At 43.0% G+C, this 12,779-nt stretch overlaps 1 protein-coding gene across 2 annotated transcripts in view; it reads left to right on the top strand.

Annotated features, from left to right (window-relative positions):
* The window catches only part of CALD1 (caldesmon 1), a 210,585-nt gene that overhangs the window by 1,035 nt on the left and 196,771 nt on the right, over positions 1–12,779 (top strand). The window lies entirely within an intron of this gene.

The following is a 12,779-nucleotide window of genomic DNA, read 5'->3' on the forward strand; positions in this document are numbered from 1 at the left end:
TGAAGAACTCACTTTCAACATCCCACCAAACTATTTCTTGAGAAATCTCCTTTTCTGTTAGAAAGTGTGCCCGCGTGTGACCGGATTATTTGAAAAGCTGTCCGTTGCAAGTGGGTTCTAGAAAGGGAGGACACAGTCTTTCATTTCAAGAGAGTCAGACATATTTGGGCATCTTCAACAGTAGTACAAGGCAGCTGGTTGGTAGTAGCCTGAAGCTCCTTTTAGAAAGAGCTGATTGTAAGGGGGGAGGGGATTTTAGTGCTGTGGCAATACATGGTCAAAAAAACTGGATGAGAACAAAGTGCTTGGTATTCTTCTGTTACCAGGGCTGTGCAGATGGACTTGTAAACTGAAGTAGTAAAGTCTTTCTACTGGGGTTGGCAAAACCAGACACCCAGCATTGGAACTTAAGTGAAGACCAGTGGCAAAAAGGGTGAATCTGATCATTTTTAAAGTAAATCTTGGATATTCAAGGTTCCCTACTCCAAATGACTGGCCCAATCTGAATTTATTCCATGGAGTGAGGTGGTTTTGGTGTTGAGAATCATGAAATCATCTCTTCTCTTTGTATTTAGAAGTTGGGGGATAGTTTTCTTGAGAATGCCTCTCTCTCCTCCCAGAAGTGATATATGATAACAGAATTCCCTGTGAGTTTCTTTTCCTGGAATGGTTCTGAGTGTGAGAGAAAGGCTGCAGGCGAGAGCTGTAGTTTGATTATCATCCTTCCCTCGAAGAGATCAAGTTCCAAACTGTTTCCACAGTGTTTTTCATGTCAATCAAAATATGGAGAGCAATTTCTTTTTCAACTGTTCTCTAAACCATGTAGGGAATGCAGTTTGGAAGGGAATCTATAATCTTGGTATCTGAGGATAGATTCCATTTCGAGACCAACATCTCCAAGTCCCCGACAGTTCAGAATTTCCTACCACCACTCTCTCCTCTCCTCATGTGCTCCCCACCTCCCAAAAAAACATTATTTAAAAAATAATAATGCTTTAAGTGTTCTACTATATATAGTGATGGAGCAAAGGGATTTGATATTTTACTTTATGTTGAACTTTAGGCAGCTCTTTGCACTACTTTCCTCCTGTTAAATAATAGCTAGAACACATCTCCCCAAACAGGGAGGTAAACAGAACCCAGTGGAACCACAGTGCAAGGATTTTCATTTTATTAAAATCATTTAATAAAGAGAAATACATTGGCATACACACCAGGAATATACAATGGGTTAAACCATAGGTAACACACTGGGTTGTTTCCATTGTTCAAAGCCAATAGAAATGTGCAACTTAAATAATTCAGCTAAAAAGATTGCTTTAAACAGATACAATTCTTTCATTAAAGAGGAGAACCAGGTTTGAATTGCAGCTTAAAGGATTTAAATGAGATACACACAAGCATTCTCCCACAGTGAGGCGATTAATAATTCTAGTTGGCTCCTATGACTGGCCTGGGGATCTTCTACTCTGGGGCAATAGGTTGGTCCTTTGTCCAGCCATGGAAAGTTCCAGAACCCAGCCTGGGTATTCTCTCTTCTGTTAAGTAAAAGGCATCTCAGTAAGTCTTTTCTTAAAAACACACGTAGTTGTCTCCATTTGTCATTTTCACAGTAGCATATTCACTAGTCGGTCATTCTTTAGCAAGACAAAAAACTGACTTATAGATGGGCATGAAAAGGGATTAGCTTGGTCCTCATCTGCCTGCAATCGATCACATGTCTCAGAAATGTGGTGGGGTGAGGCCAGGGTGGGGGGACAGGGGAAAACGCTGACAAAGTGGTATGCAAATAACATGGTAGGACTAAGGAGGAGGTTAGAAAGATGCTGCCAAAGAATTTTCAAACTTTAAAACAGAGTTTTCTGGGTAAATTCTCTCGGAGCCTGAAAATAGAATCATTAGCTCCTTACTGAAAGTCCCTCATTTGTTAGGCTAATCCAAGTTTGTTATTGGAGAGAAGCCCACAGGTTCTGAGTAGCTGGGTAATTTAAAGAGATGCTTGTAGTTCAGGCTGCACTCATGAGCACTGCTGTGAGAGCTTTGTCTCCACTCTGGTTCTCCTCCTTAAATAGCCTGACCTTTGAGGAGGAAGCCATCCACTCTTCGACCTCATCTGTCTTATGGGCATTTTTATGCTTCTCCTACCTCCCACGGTGGTTAAAGTGTCCAAATGAGATGAGACCCCATCTTCTGTACAGGCTATTTCCTCCAAACTGTCTGCAATTTGAGTCTTCTGGACATTATGCTCATCTTGGCTGGTCTCATCCCCACTTCTCACCTAGTATCCCTAATTATCTGCTCCTTCCTCATATTTGAGGATCCTTGCGTGGTACTTTATGGGTCCTAGCTCTTTCTAGAACTAGGGAATGCTGGTCCACCCCAATGTTGTCTTAATTTTGGCTTTGATAATCAAAGACAAAAAGACACAAGTATCAGGAGGTAGAACAAGATGGGTCATCCGTGGTGCAAGGCCATAGCCAGGAATCAGGAAATCTGAAGATTCGGTTGAGTTGAAGACCGATGACAAGGTGCTGACAACAGAAAGGCCTTAGTAAATGAGGCAGCTTCTCTGCCTCCAGCCAAAAGCATGGAACTAATCCCAGCATGTCAAGCCCGGGCCTTGCAGGGAGGGTGAGATAATCAGGAGCACCTGGCTGTGGTTCCTGTTGCTATTGAGACCAGACTGCTCTGTGGATCTGGCCTCTCACCTCTGTTTGCTTCAGTCCTTAGTATCCCCAGCTGGCTCTCCTGTAACTGACTACTGGTGGCATCCTTAACTTCCCAACCCCCAGTCCTCCACCTCTACCACCTTCCCTAGCTCCTCCATCCTCAGGTCAAAAGGGGGCTTTCCTGAGCCAACACTGACAATTTGCAATGGCCCAGCTCTAGGATGAGGCTCAGAGAATAGCACAGGGTCAAGCCCAGATGGGTTCGAGATAGGGGAAAACCTCTTCACTCTTTAAGACAGAAGGAGAAAAGTTAGACCAGCCAGAGTTGATGTCAGAGCAATTTTTGTGGAAAAGAACCATTCTGCTTCTCACCCCCAAACTCACAATTGGCAGAAGGAGGGTGCATGTTGTAAGAGGAGGGCATGGCCATGAAGGAGAGGTGATGAGGTTGGCCCTGCCAGGTGTTCTTTCCAGTTGTTGTTGTTGTCGTTGTTTTGGATATCTTTGGGAATCTGTAAAATCCCTAAATCCCGAAGGTCCTTTGTGAACCCATTCTTTGTAACTGACCAGGGAGAAATCCTTGAGCTGGGGAAGGTTCAGATGGGAGTGGTAGAAAGTCTTTAATTCCATTGGAGACAAGTATGGATGGATCAGAACATGGGTGGAGGTGTTCTTTCTTGTTTCCCTGGTTCTTTGGAAGGAAGGAAGGATGGCAGGAATGCATAGATGTATAGAAGGAGATGACCTCAAGTGGCCTCCATTACAAAGAAAAGGAGATGGTCTCAAAACAAGGAGTTTTCTGGGGAGATTTAGGGGCTGGAGAAATCAGGAATGGCTGCTAGTGAGTGTTGCTGAGAGAATACCGAGAGCTTAATAACAGGATTGCTAAGCAGCAATGAAGGGATAGTTGAAGGAGAATAATTGTTTTTCTATATTGTAAGTGAATTGGGTGTTCTTAGTAAATAATCATTTTAGTACATGGCTTTTCATATATATGATATATATATATATCAGTGATGGATAACATGAAGATAAATTTCTTTTTAATCATTTCCTGAGGCTTTTGACCTTGTTCTATGAAAATGTGGATGAAAACACTTGACTTTAAGGAAATCATCTCACTTGGAGAGAGACAGATTAAGTCAGAATATGTAATTAGTTCCTTTTACACCCACATGTAACATTCCCAAACTGTGGAAGTAGGCAGATTTCATCTATGTGCTAAAGATGGGCAGGCCTAGGGCCAAGTGCTCAAGGGGTCCCAGGTCCAGGAGCATTAGGACATTAGTTCCATTGGAGTCAGGGAAGGGTCTAAGCCAGATGGATATAATATACAACAATGGGCTAGAGTCTAGCCGCTAGACTGAGTGAAAGAGAAACAGCAAAAATCAGACGCCAGGCAGAGGTTTAGAAACCAAGAGTTTGCTGAGCAAGGCAGCCTATGGACAGGTAGAGTGACGTGTGAGACCACTTGGCACAGTGCTCAGGACAAATGGACCCTTATGTTGAATAGCTTCAGTAGCTCAAGTAAAGGGACAGGAGTACAAGATACATGTGGACTAATAAAGGGATTAAATCACAAGGAAATCCATGAACAGAAGCCAAGCTAGGAGCAGGGTCCGAAGAGAGTGGAGTTGGAATCAAGGTGGGTCGAGGATCACAGCAGATGTCTATGAGCGCTCATTAATGTGTCTCAGCTGTAGCACATGTGGCTGATTCTCTCTGCTGTTCTACAGACTGGAAAATTCCTTCTGTGCTTCCTGGTCAAATTCTGAAAGAAGAGATCTGGTTGGTTCAGCTAATAACTATTGTCTTTGGCAAAATTTTTAGGGGACATCAGAGTTTACTGGCATGCCTATGGATAAATTACCAGTGGGTCTGGCAGCAGTAGTCACCCCTGAGGGGGCGGGGAGTATAGGGGGCAAATCTAGTTAGAAGAGAAAGTTAGGCATGGAAGGCAAATTAGCTAAAATGTCCAACAGCTGTCAATGAATAGAGTTTGAATTTTTATTTTATTTTTTATTTTTGTGACTGAATTCCTAACAAGGCAATCACCCAGTGTCAGGGTCGTAGAGTATAGTACTTAATGACCACTTTGGCATGGCCTGATAAACCAGCCTTGAGGGAGGTTAGCCTGGAAGCTTACACTACTGATAATTGAAAAGATAAGAATTATGGATAATCATGTTAGAGAGATTCTAAAGAAAAATACTTGGTGATTTTGTTGGCAAGAAGCTTCATTTGAGTCAAAGATGTGATAATGCTCCCCCCAAACTAAGGCAATCTTTAAAATTCAATAAATAATGGTTTCATAATGTTAATAAATAAAACATACTACATTTCAATGTAAATCACAATACTTAGATTACTGCATCAAAGGTAGCGTACTCTTTATCAGTGAAAATTTCAGTTCTCGGCAATGTTCCCAATGTAATCTTTCATTCACCGAACACCTGTCTCATTGTCTGTTGAGAAGAATGAAAAAAAGAACGCACCCTGTTCTGAGCTCATTCTTCGGAGATGCACTGACAAATGTGAAGCCAGGGCTGAACATCCAAGGCCAGAGGGGGTCAGGAGAACAGAATATGAGGAACAGATAAGGGATCTGGAGCCGTTTATCCCAAAGGAAAGAAAATGTAGGGGCCACATGGATGTCTTCAAAAATTGGGAGAACTTTTATGTAAAAAGGACAGAAGGCATTTCTGTTTCTCAAAACAGTAGGACTGAATCCACATAGATTCATATATGTGTTTTAGAAAAAAAGGATGGGCAGGGCCTTAGGAGTCATTTAGCCCAGAGGGTACAAATAATTTTTCATCTGTTTGCCACCTCCAGACAATTGGCAGTGGCCATCTGGAACACTATGTTGAGAAGGATTCTGAGGCTGAGTCGAAGCTTACCAGGGTTGGAAAGTGCTGTCTCTGATAGTGATGTCTTGTGGACGAAAAGGGCCATTGCTACTCAAGTGCCAGGCTTTTTGTTATTGATGTGGTCCATAGATAGGTATCTAACCTCTGCCCCTCGGCTCCCTGAGAGACCACAAAGTCATTGCAAGAGAGAGGTAAACGAACCCATATACATGCAGCAAATATTTTTGACAAACTAAGTAAGTAGCATATCTTACATAATGTTGTGCTACTATTTTTCTTTTTCTTTTTTTTTAATACAAAGGTGGTCATTTTATTTATTTTTTTTAAAATATATTTTACCGATATTTCACAGAGAGGAAGGGAGAAGGATAGAGAGCTAGAAACATCGATGAGAAAGAAACATCGATGAGAAAGAAACATCGATCAGCCGCCTCCTGCACACCCCCCACTGGGGATGTGCCCGCAACCAAGGTACATGCCCTTGACCGGAATCAAACCCGGGACCCTTCAGTCCGCAGGCCGACGCTCTATCCACTGAGCCAAACCGGTTTCGGCTATTTTTCTAAGGTTATAGATGCATTATGATAATGAAATGTTCATTTATTTTACATAGTTATTGAGTTCATAGTAGCTTTTGGTATTGTGTTTTCTCAACCAGTGGGCCTAAATCAGTGGTCAGCAAATTGCGGCTCGCGAGCCACATGCAGCTCTTTGGCCCCTTGAGTGTGGCTCTTCCACAACGTTCCAAGCGTGGGCGCGCACATACAGTGCGATTGAAACTTCGTGGCCCATGCACAGAAGTCGGTTTTTGGCTCTCAAAAGAAATTTCAATCGTTGTACTGTTGATATTTGGCTCTGTTGACTAATGAGTTTGCTGACCACTGGGCTAAAACAAATAATTATATTGTGTGTGGGAAGGTTGTGCAAGACATTTGGGATCTTAAGAAATTCTTTTTTAAAAAATGAGCCAGTTATTTATTTTTCATCTTTCTAGCCACAGCAAGTAAAATTATACATGTATTTGTAGATTTCTTTGATAAAATATCAGTAAGATTCTAAAGGCAGGAAACATCTTTTTTTTTTTTTTTCATTAATATGCACCCACTGCCTGGCACATCACAGAAGCCCAATAAATACCTATTAAATGAAAGAACAAAGCAAGTGACTTGACCAAGGTCACCCCGTTAATTTGTGACAAAGGTGGTTCCAGAACACACGATTCCTAAGTCCCAGGCAGTTAACCTTTTCAGCACACCAACCAGTTTATTTCTTCTGCTAGCAAGAGAGGGTTCCATTTTAACATTTCATGGATTGCGATTATACGATGCAGCCCCCATTTGCCTATCATCCAGTAGATTTTAACCAGTATCTTAATCAGAATCAAGTGTAGGGCTTTTTGAAAACATGCATCCCTGAGACCCACTCCCTGAAGACTCTGATTCAGTAGGTCTGGGGGTCCAGCATGTGTAGGTGTAAAAACTCCTCGGCGATACTGCTAAAACACCCTGACTCAGAAACCACAGATGAGTAAACAAATAAATATGCAATCACAAGCATACATTATGAATGCAATTAAACAACAGAGGTATTCTGATTGGCTCTCCTGTGGAGAGGCTAATTTTACCTCTGAACCTCTCTGCTTAATTTATCATAGATATATGGAGTAACTTATTCCTCAGAAGCCTAGTTGTTTAGTTTTGAATCATTTCTTTCTAAAAGTCACAGCTGTGTAATCCAAATCATCAGTTTTGTGAAATCTCCCCAGAAGAGCTAGATCACATATGTGAACATCCCCCGGCTTCCCATACTCCTTTGGTTTGGGCACGAAGCTATCAACCCTGTGAGGTCAAGCTCTCTGATGAGATTTCCAGTGTCTGCTTTTGTAAAGCACTGGAAATGTGGCAAGAATAAAATTTCTCATGGTATTTCCACTTCCTGTTCCAGGCACCATTACTAAGTGAAATTTAGGCTTCGGGGGAAGGGTGAATGAGGACAAATTTTCTCTTTAAGTAGCTCTGTCCTTAAGATGTTACTTTAGAAATGTAACTTACCAAGAAAAACAGAAGATTTTTTCCCCTCTGTTTTCCACTTTGTGGTAAGGAGTGTACAAGTCCTGGGTGGGAACAAGGGGAGAAATTCCTCCACCTTCACCCCACATCTCCTCTGGCTTAGCTGCTTCCTTGGCGGCCCCATAAGAGACAAGTGGAAAGGGGCGGACAGCAAGTCCATCTCTAGGGTCTTCCTTTATTCAGCGATCAGGAGTTACATCCTCTGTGTTGCGCAGCAGAACCTACCATATTCAGAACGCCGAGTACATAAATCATAGTCCCTCAGGATTGTGCAGCTACAAGCCTCTCTGCATGAGCGACCTGGTACAATGAAAATGTCAGATCGCTACTATATTTGTACCGGTGCTCTTTGGTTTACAAAGCTGTGCTTCCACTGTGTACATGAAAGCAGGCTTGCTGGAGAAGAGCAGCTAAAAAGGAATGAGATTAGGATCCACGTCTGCATAATGACACCATACTGACTCAGTCTCCTTTCCCTCTGACACCGGCGCCGTCCACGCATCCTAAATAGTGGTGTGTGGAGCCAGCTCAGACCAGCTCCCAAAAACCAGTTGTTAAATTTTCAAGTTTTTGAGAACCAGTTGTTGAACCATCATTTAAAAAAATAAATTATATAAACTTAAAATTAAATCAAATATTAAAAACCAAGGTAAGCCCTAGCCGGATTGGCTCAGTGGATGCAGAGGTCCTCAAACTAAGGCCCCCGGGCCACATGTGGCCCGCTGAGGACATTTATCCGGCCCGCCAGGTGCCGCTGCCTGTCCTGCTTAGCAGCCGACTAGTCCTGGGCCCGCAGTGCGCATAGGAATTTGTTCATAGTTTTTTGTTTTGTTTTTAACTATAGTCCGGCCCTCCAACGGTCTGAGGGACAGTGAACTGGCCCCCTGTTTAAAAAGTTTGAGGACCCCTGGGAGTGTCAGCCTGCGGACTGAAGGGTCCCAGGTTCGATTCTGGTCAAGGGCATATGCCCGGGTTGCGGGCTCAATTCCCAGTAGGGGGCATGCAGAGGCAGCTGATCAATGATTCTCTCTCATCATTGATGTTTCTATCTCTCTTTCCCTCTCCCTTCTTTTCTGAAATCAATAAAAAATATATATATTTAAAAATCCAAGGTAATTAATCCCCCAAACTCATCCCTTCCTAATTATTTTACTATGTTTTACTATTACCTATGCTCTCTGGAGATTAGTTATGTTTACGGTGTCTGTGTGATGGAAATACTATAGGATGCTCTGCAAATGAACTTCTCTTCCCAATTCTTTGTTCATTGATGGTACCTTGGGAGCTTGAGAACAGCCATTTATACTAGGGAAATTTGCAAATGCCACAAATCAGACTCCTCTCCCCGCCCAGACACCCCAGAGCTAGTTGTCAAATATTTACTAGCAGACCACTACGGCTTCAAGTTGGTAAAATTAGCTTCTCCACAGGAGAGCTAATCAGAATACCTCTATTGCTTAATTGCATTCATAATGAATGTTTATGATCAAATACTTATTTGTTTACTCATCTGTTATTTCTTAAGCTTCTAGAACATAAGCATCATGAAATCAGGAACCTTGTGGGGGCGTTTTCTGGGCTGTGACTTGAGTCTAAAAAAGTGCCTTGCCCCACGCTTAGTAGGTGCTTATTATGTGAATTAAATGAGTAGAAGAATAAGTGTTCTTGATTTCTTCTTGATAAGAAAGCTGAAGCCAATGTTCATGTTTGAACTCATTGATTCCTCTCTAATTATATCATTACTGAGTGCTTGGAACTGTACCTGGCCCATGCTAAGTAGCATATACATATTTATTAGATAAAAATCATATAGATGTTCTTCATAACAACCCAATTTACAGATGAAGAAACTGAATTACAATTAGGTTAAATAACACATCTAAGGCCACACAGCTCCTAAGTGGCAGAGCCAAGATTCAAACCTGGCTCCATCCTCCCTGTGCTCAACCATCATGCTGTGCTGACTATTGCTAACGACTCCTATTGATGGAAACTCCTGTTTTGTGTGTGGCTCTGGAGGTGTGACCCATATGAGAACAGACTAGAATCAGGAAGACTTGATTTGAAAAATTTACCATTTTCTAGCCTGTTTCTTCACCTACAGAAAGGGTATTATTATTCCTTCCTTTTGTGGATGTTATAAGGATCAGAAGTAATATCACTAAACTATGCACATAAGTAGCTATCATCCATGACTTCCTATGGAGGCTCTCTGTAGACTCGAGGCTCCCTATGCCCTTGGCCACACACTCTCCCAAGTTGTCTCGTCCATGATCATAACATAGATGGGATTAAAGGAGCCAACTTGGACAATAGATACCAACTATAGGAAACCCTATTTCCGGTCAACATAAGCATTTTCTAACTAAACAGTTTACTCTGCAGAATCAGGCAACCTCCCTCATCCCTTCAACCACAGAGTTTTCTCCCCTGCTCTTATGATTGGATCTGTGCTGCCTTAACCATTCTAAATAACCTTTATCTAGTATGGCAAAGGGGTTTTATTACACCTGAGGCTGGATTGTTATGTCAGTTTTCAGTGTTTCAGACCTGGAATGAGAGAGGGAGAGAGGAGAAGATTGAGACTTTATCTGGAGAAAAAGGACTGAATTTGGGAGGAAGAGGGAGTAGAAATGGAATAGTTATCCTGAACCCTTGTAGGTGGTGGAGAAGATTAGCTAGCTCATTCAGCTGCCTTGAAGGCGCACAGCTGTGTGACAGGCACTGTTGAGTTGAAGATAACTACCTCAGGGCAGTAAAGTAAATAACTTGCCCAAGTCACACACTGGCAAATGGCAGAGCTGGATTCTACCCGGCTCTCTGACTTCAACCCTTTCCATGTCCCTACAGCTGTCTGTTCTGTGTCTTTCCCAAGGAAGGCGATGGAAACCAGAGCAGGAGCTTTCCATAACCAATCATTATAACTTGTCAGAGAGCCACACTGCAGCTCAAATGGACAAGCACACTGTCATTCGCTGCCATATAAGGAAGCGGGCTAAACACCATTTCTCCCACTATTGACTCCAGGGCTTACTCAAGGCAGTTAGACAGAATGATAACCAAGGCCTATAGAAGTTTTTTAAAAAGAAGAAGAGAAAGAAAGCTGTAGAAATACTTTTGTGGGTTTTTCCCTGGTAGCAGAGATCCTTTAACAAGCAGGTTTTACAACTTTTCCCCAACTCAAGGAGAGGTGTTCTGGAATTAGGTACCAAAGGATTAGACTCTTTGTCCAGATACATTAAGCTGTTTTAGTGTTTGATTGTGTCAAACTTAGCTATTCAGAAGGCCAAGTCAGAGCTGATTCTGTGAGGAGTGGGTGGGAAGTCCAGGACTAGACCTCTCTGTCCAATGAGAGTCCCCTTGCCTGGCCAGCCAGTCTCAAACACAGTATTTCTCAATCAGGCTTCATATTTAAGTTTGACCTTTGCCTTAATTAGGCACAATGGGGACATCAGAACATGGCTGTGTACCCAACTTCATGGAGGAGGGAGAAACTGAGGCATGAGCAGTTGAAATTATTTACTCAGGATCAGCCAGTACAATCTTTCCATAGAGGTGCCTGATCTTTTGGGTAACTGTATTGCTTAGTCTTCCCAGGGAAAGAAACAAATCTATAAAAATTCTGGTCCACTTCTCTTATCCTCCCATCTTAGCCCAGACTGCATCCCGGGGCTGCTGGAACAAAAGACCACAAAGTGGATGGCTTAAACAAGGCAAACATATTGTCTTAGAGTTCTGGAAGCTCGAAGTCCAATATCAGGGTGTCAGCAGGGTTGGTTTCTTCTAAGTGCTCTGAGGGAAGGCTGCCCCGACTCTCTTCTTGGCTTATAGATGGCTGTCTTCCTGTTCAGGTAGCATTCTCCCTGTGTGTGTGTCTGTGTCCAAATTTCCTCCTCTTATAAATTCACCAGTCGCATTAGATTAGTTCCCACCCTAATGACCTCATTTTTAACTCACCTCTATAAAGGCCCTATCTCCAAATATGATCACATTCTGAGGTACAGGGGTTAGGACTTCAGCATAAGAATTTTGAGGGAGACACAATTCAACGCATACGATGCCCCAATTCAAAATGATAGTAGATACCCATGTGGCATATTTCTGAAGCCCTAAGTACCAAAGAACCTATTGCTGGTGGCATTCCCTCTTCCCTCTAGATCTGGGGAATGCTTAGCTAAAAATCACTTTGCCTTTTGCACTTGCCCTTGACATTTAGTCTCTGCTTTTCGCAACACAAAATCCTGGTCCAGCAAAAAGTCAAAAGAGGTCTCTGAAATGACACACTTTCAGAGCAGCTTCATGTACTGCAGCCTATCTGCGGAAGCCTGAGAAACCACGGGGGCAGACAGTCTGGTATGTGGCCAGCAGGAGTGGGGGAGGGGGCTTGGGGCGGTGGGAGGGGGGGGGCGCTCAGCCCAGGCTGCCTGCAAGTCTGAGAGGCCCAGCACTAGGAAGAGGTGAGCAACTGTGGAACAGCCGGCTGGCCCAGGAGGCAACAACAAATGAGGCTGCCTGTGGCTGCACAGGGTGGAAGGCAAGGTTGGTGGTTTCCAGTCATTTTTATACATGGTGATCATAACCACTGATCTCCAAATGCAGGGGGAAATGCTAGAAGCCTACACATATTTGTGCTGTGAATCATTTGCCTCTTGTCTTTGTTTCCTTCTAGCTCTTCTCCATCCATCCTTACATTGTTATACACTTTTCCTGTCAATGGCCCTTCTATCGTTATCCGTGTTTGGCATGGTTGGTTACAAACAGTTCAGGCATTATACCTTGTCTCCTTTTCCCATTTTTTCTTCCACCACAGTCTCCCTTTTTCCCCTTCCTGAAAGCTCTTCTTGGTGTCTGTTTCCCAGCCTTAGTTGTGATATGGCCACTTCTTGCTGTCCTAGGCCAGAGGTGGTCTATGGAGAGGGTGACTATATCATTATTATCCATATTAGGGCACTTGAGAGGGAAAGGGAGAGCTAGTGAGAATTTCCCTAGGATAACAGTTCTAAAGGGGGCCTGTCCCCGGCAACCTGGGACGGATGCGGTTTCTGCCTCCATCCATCTCACTTCACCTAGCAACCCTCCCTCTGTTCCTGTACCTTAAACAACAACAACAACAAACTTTTAGGTCCTGATTCTTTTTTGTTATCCCACCCCAAGAACCTTTATATATTTTT

This window comes from Plecotus auritus (assembly GCF_963455305.1).
Source record: "Plecotus auritus genome assembly, chromosome: 4".
Lineage (NCBI taxonomy): Eukaryota > Metazoa > Chordata > Mammalia > Chiroptera > Vespertilionidae > Plecotus > Plecotus auritus.